Source organism: Pleurodeles waltl, chromosome 4_2, assembly GCF_031143425.1.
Source record: "Pleurodeles waltl isolate 20211129_DDA chromosome 4_2, aPleWal1.hap1.20221129, whole genome shotgun sequence".
Taxonomy (NCBI): domain Eukaryota; kingdom Metazoa; phylum Chordata; class Amphibia; order Caudata; family Salamandridae; genus Pleurodeles; species Pleurodeles waltl.
In genome coordinates, this window is record NC_090443.1 from 874,371,812 (window position 1) to 874,389,144 (window position 17,333).

The 17,333-nt window shown below is 44.6% G+C and overlaps 1 protein-coding gene across 1 annotated transcript in view; it reads left to right on the forward strand.

Annotated features, from left to right (window-relative positions):
* Positions 1-17,333, forward strand: part of LRP8 (LDL receptor related protein 8) — a 958,713-nt gene that overhangs the window by 238,111 nt on the left and 703,269 nt on the right. The gene's annotated exons all lie outside the window — the stretch shown is intronic.

A 17,333-nucleotide genomic window follows, 5' to 3' on the forward strand; every position in this document is an offset into this window, starting at 1 on the left:
AGCGTGAGACTTGCAACACTGCACCCGGCGACCCCGACTCGGCTGGTGGCGATCCAACACCTCAGGAGGGACCCCAGGACTACTCTGATACTGTGAGTACCAAAACCTGTCCCCCCTGAGCCCCCACAGCGCCGCCTGCAGAGGGAATCCCGAGGCTTCCCCTGACCGCGACTCTTTGAACCTAAAGTCCCGACGCCTGGGAGAGACCCTGCACCCGCAGCCCCCAGGACCTGAAGGACCGGACTTTCACTGGAGAAGTGACCCCCAGGAGTCCCTCTCCCTTGCCCAAGTGGAGGTTTCCCCGAGGAATCCCCCCCTTGCCTGCCTGCAGCGCTGAAGAGATCCCGAGATCTCTCATAGACTAACATTGCGAACCCGACGCCTGTTCCTACACTGCACCCGGCCGCCCCCGCGCTGCTGAGGGTGAAATTTCTGTGTGGGCTTGTGTCCCCCCCGGTGCCCTACAAAACCCCTCTGGTCTGCCCTCCGAAGACGCGGGTACTTACCTGCAAGCAGACCGGAATCGGGGCACCCCCCTCTCTCCATTCTAGCCTATGTGTTTTGGGCACCACTTTGAACTCTGCACCTGACCGGCCCTGAGCTGCTGGTGTGGTGACTTTGGGGTTGCTCTGAACCCCCAACGGTGGGCTACCTTGGACCAAGAACTAAGCCCTGTAAGTGTCTTACTTACCTGGTTAACCTAACAAATACTTACCTCCCCTAGGAACTGTGAAAATTGCACTAAGTGTCCACTTTTAAAACAGCTATTTGTCAATAACTTGAAAAGTATACATGCAATTTTGATGATTTGAAGTTCCTAAAGTACTTACCTGCAATACCTTTCGAATGAGATATTACATGTAGAATTTGAACCTGTGGTTCTTAAAATAAACTAAGAAAAGATATTTTTCTATATAAAAACCTATTGGCTGGATTTGTCTCTGAGTGTGTGTACCTCATTTATTGTCTATGTGTATGTACAACAAATGCTTAACACTACTCCTTGGATAAGCCTACTGCTCGACCACACTACCACAAAATAGAGCATTAGTATTATCTATTTTTACCACTATTTTACCTCTAAGGGGAACCCTTGGACTCTGTGCATGCTATTCCTTACTTTGAAATAGCACATACAGAGCCAACTTCCTACAGGAAGCAGCCGTTTTTTATGGATAAACTTCTAATGAAAAATCACTACGTGGCTCAGTGGTATGCTACGTGGCAGTTTGGTGAAGTGGCATTTTCAGTGTAAGGGTTCTGGGTGCTTCAGAACATCCTGCTGCTTGGTTTCAGATGTATTCATTGCTTTTGTTTATTTGTTGGTGGTTGTTTTAAGCAATGATTACTTTGAATAGGGGGCGAGGTGTCTTTGTCTTAATATTCTGGAATCTCTAGTGCATAGGTGCTGTAGATTTGGTCGACGGGATTTTTACAAGTCAGTGCTGGGGTTCTTAATGTTTTTGCAGTGGTACTTTGGTTACATGGTGGTGGCTGTTCAGTTGAGAGGTGCCTTTGTTCAGAAGTGCTAGAAGCCTTTGTAGAGGAGTGCTAAACTCTTTGACTCACAGGCGCTTTATGCTTCAGTGCAGAGGAGTTGTTGGGTTCTGTTCAGGGTTTCCTCACACTTTGGGGCAGTGCTGTCTCCTTAGCGGCAAGAGTTGTGTGAGCTTTCGTACAGAGGTGATGGAGAAACTGGTCGAAACGTGCCAAACACTTTGTTGCAAGATCACTGGTTATTTTGATGCAGGTATGATAGATATTTTGGTTCATGGTTGCTGAATGCTTTATGCAGAATTACAGGGTCTTTAGTGCAGGGATGCTGGGTGCCTCAGTGCAGGGCTGCTGGATGCTTGGGTCCACAAAACAGGTACCCGTTGAGCCGCTCAAAACCAGAAATTATTATATTAGCTGATGGATGAAGAAGCGTTGACCTCATCTGTGGCTCTTGTCTGGCTCAAAAAAAAATGGGGGGCATCTTCCAGCCAGCATAAAGGATGTTGTCTGTGCTTAACTTGAAAGGATAAGAGTTACTACGGAGTATCTGTAGAACCAATCACCTTAAGTTAAGCAAGCGGAAAGGAACTCCTTACTGGCCCTTGCGGCCATGATGTAGTAAGAAACAAACATGAATGGGTTGCACAGGGGCCCGGTGCCACTGCACCTACTGCATTAACACGAGCTGCGCCCTGAATAGTTATTAGCGGTTTGGTCATGGAAGCCCCAATTGTGCAAGAGCTTTATAGCGTCAGGCTCCTAAATGGTGGGTATTGCTTGTAAAGTTGTTAAAGGTTGTAACACTGCACACTGATGGCCGACTTTCAAGAGGAACAAGCATTCAAGGCAATCAAGCCCCTTGAGGATCTCTATCTGAACTCCAAATAGTTTGAATTAGCAGTTCGGTTCTTCAGCGCCGAGGCAGCCTGGAAAGGACACGGGGATGTGAAGGAAAGTAGACTAATTGTTAATTTGGTGAACGTGAATCAGGACTGCTTCATTAAGCACATCATTGTGTCAATGATGAAGAAGATCACTTCCGAGCAGCACATTAATTAATTTAACACATAACACTGAAGTTATGTAGCCCATACACATCAGGAATACCGTCGTTAATATTTCAAGATGTGAACATTATCTTCTGGAAGGCCAGGAGAAATTTAAATATTCATTATGTAATTATTGTCTTTGAGCCCTAGCCTCGCTACAGGGCAAGTGGGCGCTACACATGGGAGTTCTGCATCAGGTCACAGTACAGCGGGGTGGATGGGAGACCGCTTGACTGGTGGTGCTTAGTTGGGTGCGATAGATGCGTTGTTGCCTCAATTATAACTTAGAACTTTTCTAATTGTTTTAATCTGAACTTTGTGTTACTATTTCAAGTGTGTTTCACATTGCATGCTAGCTTTGTTTTTAAGGAAGCGAAGTTCCATAAACTGTTTTAATCATGGTACTAATAATAATTACTGTGCCTGGATTTATAATTCTGATAAATGTGGAACCTCCTTTCTTCCATCTCAGCAGCTGCTCAAGGGTGTGTTTGCCAGTGGAGAGGGAGGTGGATCCTGCCGAACTGGTTATTCCAGAATCACATTAGTGTTAACCCTCTCAGTGCCTTCTGGGTGCGAGCATATATCAAGACCCCCGACCTCCTCCTGACCCCAGACACGTAGATAGATGTTCATTTGACCGGAAGTTCCTAACTTCAGTGGGTCTTCTGTGCACCCACAGCTCTACTGTAGCTCCCCCTTAGCCTTATGCAGAAGGAACCGAGGAAAAGGAAAGACCTTCTAAGCTGTGTCACTTCCTGTTACCTCGTGCCGTCTCTTTACATGGATTCAAAATAAACAAGGAGATTATTCATGGGGGCAGGAACAGAGTAGGTTAGTTTGATGGGGAAAAGATGGTGTCTGAAAATAAACAAAGTTTACATACATGTACCCTCGTACCCCCACACGCACACATGCATGGGATCAGTATGGTGAGAAGGTGGTCAGTGGTTGTTCTGGTATCAAACGAAACACCCTACACGAACGCATATGCACATGCACTGATTTCCATTACTTCCCACCACAAATGCGAACATTTGGTACACTTGGGGACTGCCAATAAAACAGTAACAGGGGGACAACGCAGATGTGCATATCCTCCTCGTATACACATCTTCGGTTCCTACGCAGTACCCATAGGAATCATGCACAACTAGAAAATGTAAAAAAAAATGCACACACACAACAATCAGTATAGGCCCTTCTGCAGCCACACTGACTATCGCACATATCCCCTCATATAATAATCCGACAATACCACACACACTAGATTCTATAAACAAAAACGCAGAGCAGACACCACAGTGAAGACATCCACCTCTATGAGGATGACTGCATCTTACCTACCAACAGTACCTCAAAACCAATAAATGTCACCATACCGCAGAAAACGCTATGCACAGGTATCCCTGGCATTCAGCAGTAGGCCCCTAGGAAAGACTTTCGGCCTCCTGTACTTTTTAAATAAATTAAGCACTTATTCTAGCATTAATTAAATATTTTAAATATAAGTCTAAAAAGTAATTTGGATATGTGTAAGGCAATGCCTTGGCGTTCATGTATGTGCAAGGGTACTCCTGGCTTTCTGTGGGGGAATGAGATACAGAGTACATTAGTAGTTCCCCCAGGGGGTCCGTGAAGCATCCTCAGGGGGTCCTGACTGCTTAGAAAATTAACTCATATTAACAGATTAATAAAGTGGCTAAATGTACAATTGAGAATTTTAAAATGTACTGTAAATGTCAAGGAATTTGAAATTGGAGGCGACAAATTAAATTAGTATCCTCATATTGAGTAGTCAGAGCAGTGCAAGTGCATCAGATAGAATATGTTATGGATGATGTGTGGCTTCAATTGAATTTAGAAAAGCTCCAACCTTCCTCTTACCTTTTTTTTTATTTTGTTTGCAAATTAAATAATATGTTTTATCATTTGCATATGTGTTTTCTGTAATGCTTGTTTCTGTATTGTTTTGTGGTTCAAATAATCAACTAAGTTTAGGCCTGGGTTTCTGGCTTCCATTAATGGCTCTGTGGGGGTTCCCGGATTCCAGTAATGATAAAGTTGGGTCCACAGAAGTCAAGAGGTTGGGACCCTCGGAAGTACATTACTAGAATATGCAAGAAAAGGAAATGTTAATGCTGCTGTTTTTATATGCTGTCCTGGTGATGGTATTTCTACTTCCCAACAAAGTGTATAGTTTAGAGGCTGTGTAACAATTTTCTGACATAACCTAATGTAGATTAAGTGTCCTGAATGACCACAAGCTATTTGCAAACCTGGCAATTCCTATTTTTCTACTTTCAAAAGACCTGGGGAATTAATTCAGGCCTCAATCTGTCCCATTGCTACTTTTCTGTTTATAGAGACAGAATAAAAGCGCTAACATTTAAAGCAACAATGACCATGAAATTGCTTGTAGGTCTTGCTACAGCTGTTTTTTTGTCCAAAATACTTCACGTTACCAATACTTTTAAAAGTACATGTGAGATGTAGTACAGAGAGAGTGGGTTTCAGAGTTAGCCCACTTGAACCACTGGCTTTCACACATGTGTTTCATTGTTTGCCATTAAATGAATAGGCTCTCCATCAAGGCCATGGCACTTTGAGGAATTTACACTATCCCATTTGTGTTCCCATTGGTGATGGATCTCAAGGAGTGCTTTTGTTAGATCACAAAAGCAATATGAGGTATAGCTTGTAATTTAGTCAGTGTGTGTTCGTTAATGTGTTTTCTGACATGATATTTTCATTGCTGTTTTTTTTTGTTAAGAAAGTGTGTCAAGTTTCTTTTTATTGCAGGCTAAGGCTATTCACGAATCACGCTGGCAAGTTTGTTTTAATATACGGTAATATGTTTTTAAATTTACAGCTTTTTTGTTCACAAAGTAAAACTGCAGACACATAATCATTCTTACAGCTGCATCAAAAATTCTAGCCAGTTGTTAAAAGTAACTCCAATGCAATATTTTGGTGTTTATGCATATTAGGTTCGCCACTTGTAATAGGAACTTAATCTTCTGACTCCACTTGAGGGTACAGCTTACCTTTGCTAATGCGGTCATTTCAGCAAAGAATCCTACTGCTAGCTTTCTTATTATTGTAACCAAAGAGGTTGCTTTAATGATGGTATTTTCTTTCTACAACAGCTAGGATCAATGCAAACAAAGTCACCCAACTATTAACAAACCCTTACACTAACAAAGAGCCAGAGCTATTGGTTTTGCCAATGCAAGTTTAAGAAAAGTGAGACCTGTGGGCTTTGCTAATGCTTGTTAATTAAATATGTTTGCTTGCCTGTACAGGGCGTGGCAGGGTAAGGTTGGGCAACAGGTACCACCCATCTGTACATCAGATCTTGTGTAGTTCTGCTCTGTGTAGCTAATCAAGCAGTACACCTTGCAGTATTTTGTGGTGATTTGTTTTGTGACTACCGAATTAGCCTCTGTGATGTATACCTTCTATGTTTTCGATTTACGTATGTCACTGTTCCAGCAAAGTCCTTCAGCACATGTGCAGTTCTCATGCTGTTCCACACAGACCCATAACAGGAACTAGCTATCTACCTTCATTTTAAAGATGCGAAACAATATTGGTTATGACTCACATCTAAATAATTACAGAAACTATAAACAAGTACAATACCTGGCAACCGGGGATCATAAACAAAAGGGGCAGGGTGTGTAGTTGCTATTAAAGCACCCCCCTCACTGCCTGAACTAGGTCAACATGTTTCAGCCCTTAACAGTGAACTGCCATATATCTCTCTGTGCTTTCCTCAGGGTTAACAACCCCTTAGAGACGATATTTCCTAGAAGTGTTGTTACCCCACATTCTACTCGTTTTTTCTTTTAATTTTGTATGGGACAGGTTTAGCGTATAATAAAGTACTCCTGGTCACAAGCTCCAATACAGTTTGAACCTCCCGTCTCAGAACCTTCACACACCATGAAAAGATTTCCTTAAAAACAAAAAACTAAGCTCAAGATGAGTCTGTTCTGCACGAATCCAGTGATGGCAAAGGGTTGCTCTTATGATGAAGAATGCTAATTAGTGTGGGTGAGGGGGTTACATCAATTTTTTTTATTATTAAAAAGCACCGGGTGTCATAATAAATTCCAAAGCATGAACATAAATGAGTCTGTAAGGGTTTGCATCCACAGGAGCATAGGGGACTTCTGAATTCTCTTCAGTCTCTTGGCACACACCGCCCCACAGTCTTAAGGTATGAATTTGTCGTGGTATTGAGAGTCAAACTGGAAGTGGCAATATTTGGTACCTCTTTTTCTCCTCGTGCCAGGTTATAACCTGCCATGAGGGAGGAGTCATTAGCAGTGGTGGGGTACAGAAGGGGCGGGATGGTGCGCGGGGGGAGTTAAAAATTAAAATAAATAAGAAAAAAAAACGTACCTCCTCGCCATTGCGCCACTCTGCTCTGCTCCTCTGTCTTCTTGGTGAAGGTACTGGCTCAAAGCAGCGTCCGGACTGGTTGGGAGCGCTCAACTGGGAGCATGTGCAGGCTCTCTCCAGCCCAACAACTGCGTTGCTGAGCTGGAGAGAGCCCTGTGTGCATGTGTGTTTGGATGGCCCGAGACGTCCGGTCAAACATACATGCCAAGAGAGTGCACGTCACCCCAGATAAAACGATAATAAACATAGTTTATTATGCTGGCGGAGGGGGCGACACTCCACCGCCCTTATGGAGGTCTGCCACTGGTCATACAAAATGGCGGCCTGTACAGGTAAGCCCTGTGGCTGGCTTCTGCTGATGCTAACACCTGAGGGTCACTATTTGGCATAAGATTCAAAATGGCAACTGGCAAATCCATCTCTAACATCTAGCATCATCAAATGAAATTCCTGCGACTTTGATGCTCTCCTTCTCTTTCTCAGTGGAAAGGAGGTGGACAAACCGAAACAGAAATAAAGATAAAAATACCCTGCACATTATTTTCTCCCTGGGGCGGGCACGTGGCAAGCGTTTTTGTGAGATTTACCACACAGCTTTCCTCATGGTGCTCGCACAGTGCAAGGGCCTTCTTATCACAAAGTACATCATGACGCCGGATAATTGCACTGCATAAATATTTCGTCCTGCAGTGATGGATGGCTTATAATATTCCTGGCTTGGAGAAAGCCGGAGTTCTCCAGCTCCATGAGATTTCGATATTGTGCTGGGACTCCTGCTTCTAAATCTGGCGCGTCAATGTGCCTTTCAAGCCTCTCTCCTTTAGTTATCACCGCTGCTTGGTTTTACTGCCAGCTCCTCAGGAGCCCTGGTGGTTTCCATTCCCAGCAGCATGACGTGTTTCAGGAAGAGAATATGCACTGCACTAAAATGATAATTGGATGGAAGAATGAAAAACAATGGGTTTATATATATATATATATATATATATATATATATATATATATATATATATATATATATATATATATATATGTAAATATATATCTGTGTGTGTGTGTGTGTATATATATATATATATATATATATACATGGGTGTGTGTGTATATATTTGTTTAATTGTAGGGACCCAGAATTACTTGGTAGGCCATCCTCACTCAATGTCAGGGTTGCTGAATCCCAAGGCAGCCTAGCTTTGATTCTGCCTCGTGCCCTTTCTTCTGTCATTGCACGCTTCCTATCTCCCTCTCACTTCTGACGATGTTTATCTTCCCTGCTTTCTTTCTGTGCCACTGTTTTCCTACCTTTATCTCCCGCCTCACTTCTCCATCCATTTTCTGCCTTAGTATCTCTCTTGCTCTAGGTCATTCCTGGTGATGATTAGCCCAGTTGCCAGTGCTCACCAGGCACAAATCAAGCCCTGATAAAGAGGCATTGTCTGTAAAATACGCCTGCCCCGTCCTTGCAGCTTGGTACCGATTACCCGAAACAGTCCGATACTTCGGATCTTGACACTATCACCCCCAAGATGACCTTGAGGAAGTAGTGATGGACAAGAGGCCTTTGAAGTGTTCTTATTCTGACAGTATCTCCTGCTTTTCAAATGCACCCCTCCAGAAAAACTGATGATACTTATTTTTAGATGAATATGCATCATTTTCCTTTGTCTTGCTGAAAAGTAAGGGAGCGTTGCAAGTCTAAATAAGTGAAAATGTCACTGAGGTAAAAGAGTACGTGAAAGGGGAAGACTGCATGCATCTCGACAGCACTTTTAATAGATGCATGTAAATAAATCATCTGTTTGCTTTAAAAATGAACCTTCACGAGTATTTCCAAATATCCTGGCAGCATGCTAAACACCGACAGATAATATTGAGGTGTAATGGTACAATCATTTTAGTAGGGCCAAAACAACCGATCCATATTAAGGGAGGTGTTTAACACTACGGTAAATGGTCCATCAATTCACCTGGGCAGCAGAGGTCTCGCTTTTGTCAGCCCAGTGATGAATCACCCTCCATCTTCTGAAATCTAGCAAGCACTTGCAGAAAAAAGCAATGCTTGGCCGCCTGGCATGTCGCAGTGACTCACTCAGCAAGTTTTTGTAGGAAAACCTCAAAGTGGGGATTTGCTTCTGAAATGCAAAGAACAAATGCACAGTGTGTCTTCTCACTGCATTTTGGAGAAATGTTATTTCTTTCCCCTACCTGGATCTACCGAGCATCGACTAACTCAGCCATGCAGGAAAAATCTGTACTACAATCAGCAGCGGCTGCCGGGATTCTCAAGAGGAGGGGCGGGTGGGAGAGGGGACTGGGGCATTAAAATACTAATGAAAAAATAATAATAAAACAACTTACCTGTCCGCCACTGACTGCCTTGCTCCTTTCCTGATGGTGTTGGGGTCCCAGCTGCCCTTGGGACACTAGCACAAGATCCCCATGCAATCCTGGCACTGTTCTCATGCTTTAACTAGCATGAGAGCACCGGCAGGATTGGTCTGAGCGGCTTGGTCTGCCGCTCAGACAATGCATTTGAGTCTGTTCAGTTTCTCCAACCCGGCCTAAGACGGCTGGCCAAACTGACATGCACACTTAGTGCACTGACTGCACTCCTCCCCCCCACTCCCATGGCCGAGCCATCGCCCCCCCCCCCTTCTACACATGCTGGCTGAGCCAGCAGCTGAAAAATGAAACAATAGTAAAATATTGTTTTTTCTTTCAGCTGCTGGCTCTTAGCCAGTGGGGTGACGCTCCTTCGCCATTGGGAAGGAGCCGCCCCTGACTGCAATGCCACCTTAAGTGAGGTAGGCCTAGGCTTCCCAATGTACAGAAGAAGGTGACAACAGCCAAGGAGTTTGCACTGGCGCAGTCACAGAAGGCTCTTCATGTTGAAACTCAACTTCTAAAGTAAGCAGGGGATCCACAGGTATGGCAGAGTGGGGCAGCTACCAGTTTTTGGCAGAGTTCCTGGTTAGACCAAATCCCTAACGAGGCCCTGACATTTACTGTACATGATGACTAAATGGTTGACATTAGTCTGACTAATTATTTCTCGGTTTTTATCATGCAATTGTAGATATAATTGCATTCAATAACACTTAATACCCCTGATGAGGTGCTGAAGTGCTTTTCATCAGGCAGTGCACTGCTCTGGAACCTTATGTTAGTAGTTAGTCCAGTGTTATTGGTTATTATAAGGACTAGTCTTGTGCACACAAGTTCACCATTCACTTCGTTGGCTTCGGTTTCTTTGTGGTTGATTGAAGTAATAGAAGTAAGATGTGATCATTAGTGAGGAAAGGGAATATGTGAGTTCATCCAGATGTTTAGTGGGGTTAGTAGATTAGATGCAATAGATTAGCAGTGTTAGGTTGCAACTGTATCACTTTCTAAAAAAAGAAAACGCGATCTTTAAAATGAGTTATGGGCAATTTGTAGAAATACATTAATAGACATTAAGGCAAACATGGATGTATCTTAGAAAACGGTTGTGTTCAGAAAGTATGCAGACTATAGAAAGGAAGGAGCGAGCCATTTGAAAAGGAAAAGGAGAAGTAGCCAGCAAAAGTTAGATCAGTTTTTCATGCTGAACTCTAGATATAGAAAGGACATTTGTTTGACAAAACATGCGATTTGAGGCTGCCAGACTAGAGCAAAAACTAGGCCTGGGTGAAATTTGAATTACACCAGAGTAATTTCAGTACGTACACATTACTCTTGATAAGCAAAATGACCAAAATTATGCGATTATGCGACCTTGAGAAATTAACAGTAATTTGGAGCAAAAATCCTACTACGGCTGCTCTGGTTATGTAGCATTTACATCTATTTTCTTAGCGCAAAATGCATCCTCGGGCCCATTTTGGACGCAGGGTGCATTTTGCACTAACAAAATAGCATAAATGCTGGATTACACTTCTCACGTGATTACGCATAATTAGGAGTCATTTTTTGGTAATTACACTAGAGAGAATTATGCCAATTATGCCCACCCCTTAAAAAAGTCCTCTTCTTAATTAAAATGTACACAACTGCAAACCCAATAAATCTCATTTTTGTTAATGTATTGAGGCTGCCAATGCTGGGTTTTCCAATTCCGGATGCTTTTATAAGGTGCGGGCATTGGCAATGCCAGATGGCCGCCACGCTGCAGCGTAGAATGTGGTGGCCACCTTAAAATATAGAAAATAGTGGTTTCTAATTGTTTTCCATCCCTTTGTATGGCTGGTCACCACTGCTGGCTTTGCTTATGGTGGCGCATTATACAAGTATCTGATAATGGCAAAGTCAATTGAACCAGACACCATGGAACATGAAAGGGAAGAGTGACCAGGGAATGCTGAGCAGGGAAGGTTGGGGTAGCAATGGAGAAACTGGAGGCAATAGTAAATCATACTATGTGTGAGGGCAAGTCCTGCATAATAGTGGAGGAGCGTCGCCCCCCTGCTCAGAGTCAGGCAGTGAAAAATAAAATGATAATAAAACACTTATCTTATATTTTTTTATTTACCACTGTCTTTCTGACAGCCATGGAATCTAGGGTGGGCGGTACCGGGCTATGGCAGGGAGGAGGAGTGGTGGGCACTCTAAAGTGCGCGTGTCGGTTTGGTCGGCCATCTTAGGACGGACAAATGGACATGTACACTTACATTTCTCCAGCCCAGATGTGTTGCACAGCTGGGTGGGAAAATGGCATAGGCTCCCTGTGCCTGAGCGAGCGTCAGACCAGCCCACTCAGGCCAATCCCAAAGCTGCTCTCATGCAGCGCCTGGATTGGGAGCCTGTGCTTTTGTGCCCCAGTGACTGTCAGGAGGAGAGGAGCACCGAGGTGGCCGGCAGCAGGAGCGGCAAGTACGTTTTTGTTTGTTTGTTTTTTACCCCCCCCACCACCACTTTAGATTGGTGGCAACTGCTACTGCTAAGTGTCCAGTAGTGAGGGGCAGTGGAGGAACGAGGAAAGGTGGGAGCAACCAAAAGGTGACTATGAGCAGCGATGTCGGGCAATGAGGGTCAAGGAAGCAGAAGGAGGATAGTAGAGCAATGTAATAGAAAAAATAGCTAAGCGGGATTTGGAAGAGGACAAGCAACAGACAACCTGTGGGGGAGCTACCAGGAAGGCCTAGGGAGGTATAGGTTGAAGGAAGAAGCAGTACACAGGAGTGAGGGGAGAGAGCAAGAAAACACGGAGTGCTTACAGCAAAATAAAAATGTAGTTCCCTGAATACAAGCAGTGGAATAATACAAATCACCACCCCCATTCTCTTCTTGCTATCACAACAAGTTCCCATCTACCAGACCGAGCTGAAATCAAAAGTCCATTGTTGAGTCTTCCAGCTGTGGCTTTTGGTTTTGGCCCCTAAACGTACCCTTTATTTTTGTTATTTGATGGTGCTTGAATAGCCCGTAATCGTAGGTGCAACAAAAGGACGTATTCCAGTACTTTACAATGGCAACCTTAGTATTGTCATGAACGGAGACCCAGTCTTTTTTCCACGAGTCAGCTTTCCACATCTACCTTATTATGGGTGTTGGCTAGTGCTCATAGTGTTTGAGGATTCATTATTATTGCACCTGCCCCCCCCCCCACTCACCCCCCTCCCGTGGCTTACAGTGACACCTCCTGCCTTCCTCCCTGTATTTGAGACCGCTTTTTCTCCCCACTCTCAGTGTTTAGGGTCTATTATTAGTATGTGTGTGTGTGTGTCTGCATCTGTGTGTGTGTATTTAAGTAAGATGGAGTATAATCAGCTAACCATCACTTCTTTCCCAAGTAGAAACTGTTTTATATGCTTAAAATCTTTAATCAGTACCTTTTGTCCTAAATATATATTTCCCTAAATATATACGTCTGGCTGCATGAATTCATGGCAGCCAAACTATGCTGGGAGAAGTATTATCCTGCACTGTACAGCAAATAAAGGCAATCCCGGTTGTCACGGCTCGCGCAAATTTAAAGGGGCGGGCAGCACACGGGGGGAATTAAATACAAAATAATAAAAATTAAAATAAAACACTTACCTGCACTCCCGCGCTGCACCCCTCCTTTGCCTCTTCCATCTTCTGCTGCAGGTACTGGCTCCCAGCCTGCCCTGTGCCAATCCTGACGCTGCTTAGAGCATCGTCAGGATTGGCTGGTAGCACCCAGCTAGGGCGCTCCAATGCAGACTGGGAGCCTGTGCAGGCTCTCACCAGCCCAGCAACTGTGTTGCTAGGCTGGAGAGAGCCCTGTGCGCATGTGTATTTGGCAGGCCCAAAAGGGCCGGCCAAACACACATGCACTCTGAGGGGGAGTGCTGGCCACTCCCCCTCAGTGCACGTCACCGCCGTAGCCCTGCCCCTTTCCCCAAAAAACGATCATACACACAGTTTGTGATCGTTTTCTGGGAAAAGGTTTGCAGCTGCCGCTGCTGGCAGGGGGCGATGCTCCTCTGCCCCTATGGAGGAGCCGCCCCTGCTGAATGCCTGAAATGAGCATCCATCTCCACAGAGGACAAAGCCATCTGCGCTATGACTGCCTGGAACCTAACTTTGAACAGTGCTTTGAGTTCCATAGGCAGTGGGCTGCTGTCCAGCTGAAGAATCCACCTCAGACCTGCTTGGACTTACCAGTCAGTAATTTTCTGAGCAGTTATAGGAGTTAATTTAACATGGCTCGCGCGGTTGCCTCAGTGAAGTAGAAGAATTAGATGTCTTTTTTTAAATTTGTTTGCTACAACTGGTTTGCAAATCCTAAATGGTGACTTGCTTGCCTGTGCTCCACAGCGGATGGTAAGAACTGTATTGCTGTGATAAACTCTCATTAAACAATGATGCTATTTGAATGTGTGACCATCATACCCAGGACTCAGTCTTGTAGATTAGACCTTATACCTGGAGTCGAAGTCAGTTTCCTTTGGGATACCTACATTTCCTCTCAACTGTGAAGGATTTTGATGTAAATGCTTGTATAAATTGTTAATGTGCATTGTGAGAAGCAGTTTGTAGTGTTGGTTAATATTCTTGGGCTATGTTACATCCAGTGATGGATACAACACATTAAATCTCTCCCTACAAAGCACAGCAGTAGAATGCACACGTTTGATAGCTAAGAACGTGGTAAATTGATTTTCAGCACACAGTGCTATGCAAGTGTGTGAAATTACCATAGGGATTTTCTTTACAATCTGATTGGCCCCCATTCAATACATCTGAGCCAAATAAATTGACCAAAACATAGAAACACAAGAACTAACCATGGAACATCTCCTGGTTAGTGCTTGCCTTCCTTTTTTTATGTTCGGCCCATAGGTGGACAAACAAAACATGGAGGAATGTTTTTATCTTGATGTCATTTTCTTTGTCATGTGCCCCTTATATTTGCCAATTTTTTTTTTTCCCAGCACACTAGCCCCTTGCTTTTTTTTCCCCACCCTTTAGATTTCAGATTATTAGACTCTTTAACACTTCCATCTGCCTTTCTTTATGTTTCCTTACCTTTTATTCTTCCTACTCATTTTATGCACTTTTTAAATGTTTTTTTCCTTTTTCAGTCTGGCTTAACCTCTTCCAGGTGTTGGATGGCTTGGTGCTGTCTGACATAACGGTGCTCATGTGCGTCGGATGACTCCCAGCCGTCCTCCGACTCAAACCAGGAAATCCCTCTAGAGCAGGCACCTGAGGGATTCCCTGCTGTATAAAAACAGCCTTAGGAGGTGGGGAACAGCTGTTTTTTGGTTTTCAGGGAAATGACTATCCGTGTGCGTGGTGCGCTGATGTAATTATTTCTGAAAACAAAAGTAAAACGAGCCGATCGGGTCATCTCACTTTCTCTGCATCAGTGCTTGTGGGCTATCTCAGACCCTGAGCACCGATCCAGATGGGAGACGTATCATTTGAAAGGGGAGAGTCTCCCCTTTCCAATGATACCCCTCCCTGGTGGATCCCTGTTTGGGGATCACCCTAGGAGGACAATCTCCAAGCAGGGATCCTCTCCACTAGACACCAGGTAGGAGAGCGACTCCTTGGGCAAGGGCTTTTGCTCCCCATATCATTTTCTTGACAGACTTCAGTCTTTCTGTGCCCCCCTTAGGGGGAAATGGGGGCAATAGCTCCTGACCTGCTCTCCCGGGGGAGAGGGGCAGAAAGCTCACTAGGACACCAGGGAACTGTTTATTTATTTAGTGTAGGGGAGGGGGCGGGACATGATGGCCCTGTCAATGACCCCACCCAAAAGAAATGGTCACAGTCTTTCTTCCCCCTGGGGGAACAGAAAGCCGATTAGCACATCATGGAATATTTTTATTAATATTGTAGTGGTGGGGGCTGTAAATGCCATCACCCTAAAAAAACAATTGGGCACTGATTTTCTGCCCCCCTCCCTTTGGGGGAAGATGGTGGTAGTAGTCCTCGATCTGCCCCCTCCCCCCCCCACAGGGGGCAGAAAGCCCACTAGGCACCAGGGATTTTTTTTTTAAATTAGTGTAGGGGTGGGGTCTGTCAAGTATGGGCATAGCAATGCCCTCACCCTGAACAAAAATGGGCACACAGTCTTGGGCCAGATGTGAGCAATAGCCCCTGATCTGCCCCACAGTGATCAGAAAGCCTACCAGGCACCAAATACTATTAGGGGTGGGGGCTGCCCAGAATGGGCATGGCAATGCCCCCCCCCCCCCCCCAAATTGGGCAGTCTCCCCTTCCCTCCCAATTAAAGCATCTCATCCCAATGGCAAGGAAAAGGAGATTTGACTCATTTGAGTGGCGACTTCACATATGGGCTAGCAGAGCATGGCTAACTCCCAATATTGTCCCACTTGCAATGGTGAGTGGCTTCACTTTTTTGGGCAGGATGCTACCTGAAAAAACCTACCAGACCCAGTCACTTCTGAAAAAAAGACATATGGGGAAGATCAGGGTGGTGTGCTTCAAATGCATCCCACACCATTTTCTTATCCACAGTGCCCTGCCAACATTCAACTTTGCCTGAAGTCACGCATTTTCCTGTGATGGAAACTTCAGGAATCCACAAAATTTCCACCACCCAGCATTGCCCTATCTGTGCTGATAAAAAACTCTGCCCCACTTGTGTGGTTGGGCTTAGTGCCAATTACAGGAACGGATCCAAGTGAGGTCAATAGGATTATTCATGCAAGCGCTCCCATTATCCTTGGTTTTGATCCATTCCTGTTGCGGCACTAGGCCCAGTCGCACAGGTGAGGGCAGCGTTTTTATTGGTACAGGTGGGGCAATGCTGGGTGGTAGGAATTTTGCGGATTCCTGCAGATTCCAGAAGTTTGCATCACATAAATGTAAGGAAAATGGGTGATTTCAGGAAAACGTTGAGGTTTTCAGGGCACTGTGGGTAAGAAAACCTAATGGGATATAGGTAAGCCACACGGCCCTGGCTTTCCCTAGATGTCTAGTTTTAAAAAATGTACAGGTTGGCTAGGTTTCCCTAGGTGCCGGCTGAGCTAGTATCCAAAAAACCTAGAGCTACCCACATCGGTAAAAGAGGGTCAGTTTTCGGTGGAAAAATGTGCTTCTTACATGTTGTGTTTTGGGCGAGCATTAGGTCTACTCACACAAGTTAGGTAACATTTTTTATCAGGATACTAGGGGGAATGCCAGGAGGATGGAAGTTTATTACTCCCCACAGTTTCCAGAACTTTCCATCACAGAAATGTGAGGAAAATTTGTTTTTTTTATTTCCTCTCGGTTTGCTGTTTGCAATGGATTCTGGGTTTACAAAGGGGGGAGAGCAACGCAAGTCAGCTTATCCTAGAAACCCCTGGGTATCTAGTTTTCGAAAATGGACAGGTTGGTTAGGTTTTTTTTCTAGGTGTCGGCTGAGGTTTGGTCCAAAATTTAGAGCTACCCATATCAGAAAAAGAGGGTCAGTTTTCGGTGGAAAAATGTGCTGCATAGATGTTATGTTTTGGGTCCTTTCCTATCAAGGGCACCAGGTCTACCCACACAAGTATGGTACTATTTTTATCTGGAGACTTGGGGAACTGTTGGTGGAAGGAAGTTTGTGGCTCCCCACAGTTTCCAGAACTTTCGATCACAAAAATGTGAGGAACATGTTTTTTATTTCCTCACAGTTTGAGGTTTGCAAGGGATTCTGGGTAAAAACAATATGGGAAGGGTCACGCAAGTGAGCCCATCCTGGATACCCCTAGGTGTCTAGTTTTCAAAAATGTACAGGTTGGTTAGGTTGCCCTAGGTGCCAGCTGAGACAGGGTCCAAAATCTAGAGCTACCCACATCGGAAAAAGAGGGCCAGTTTTCAGTGGAAAAATGCACTGCATACATGTTATGTTTTGGGCCCTTTCCTATTGTGGGCACTTGGTCTACCCACACAAGTGAGGTACCATTTTGTCTGGAGACTGAGGGGAACACAGAA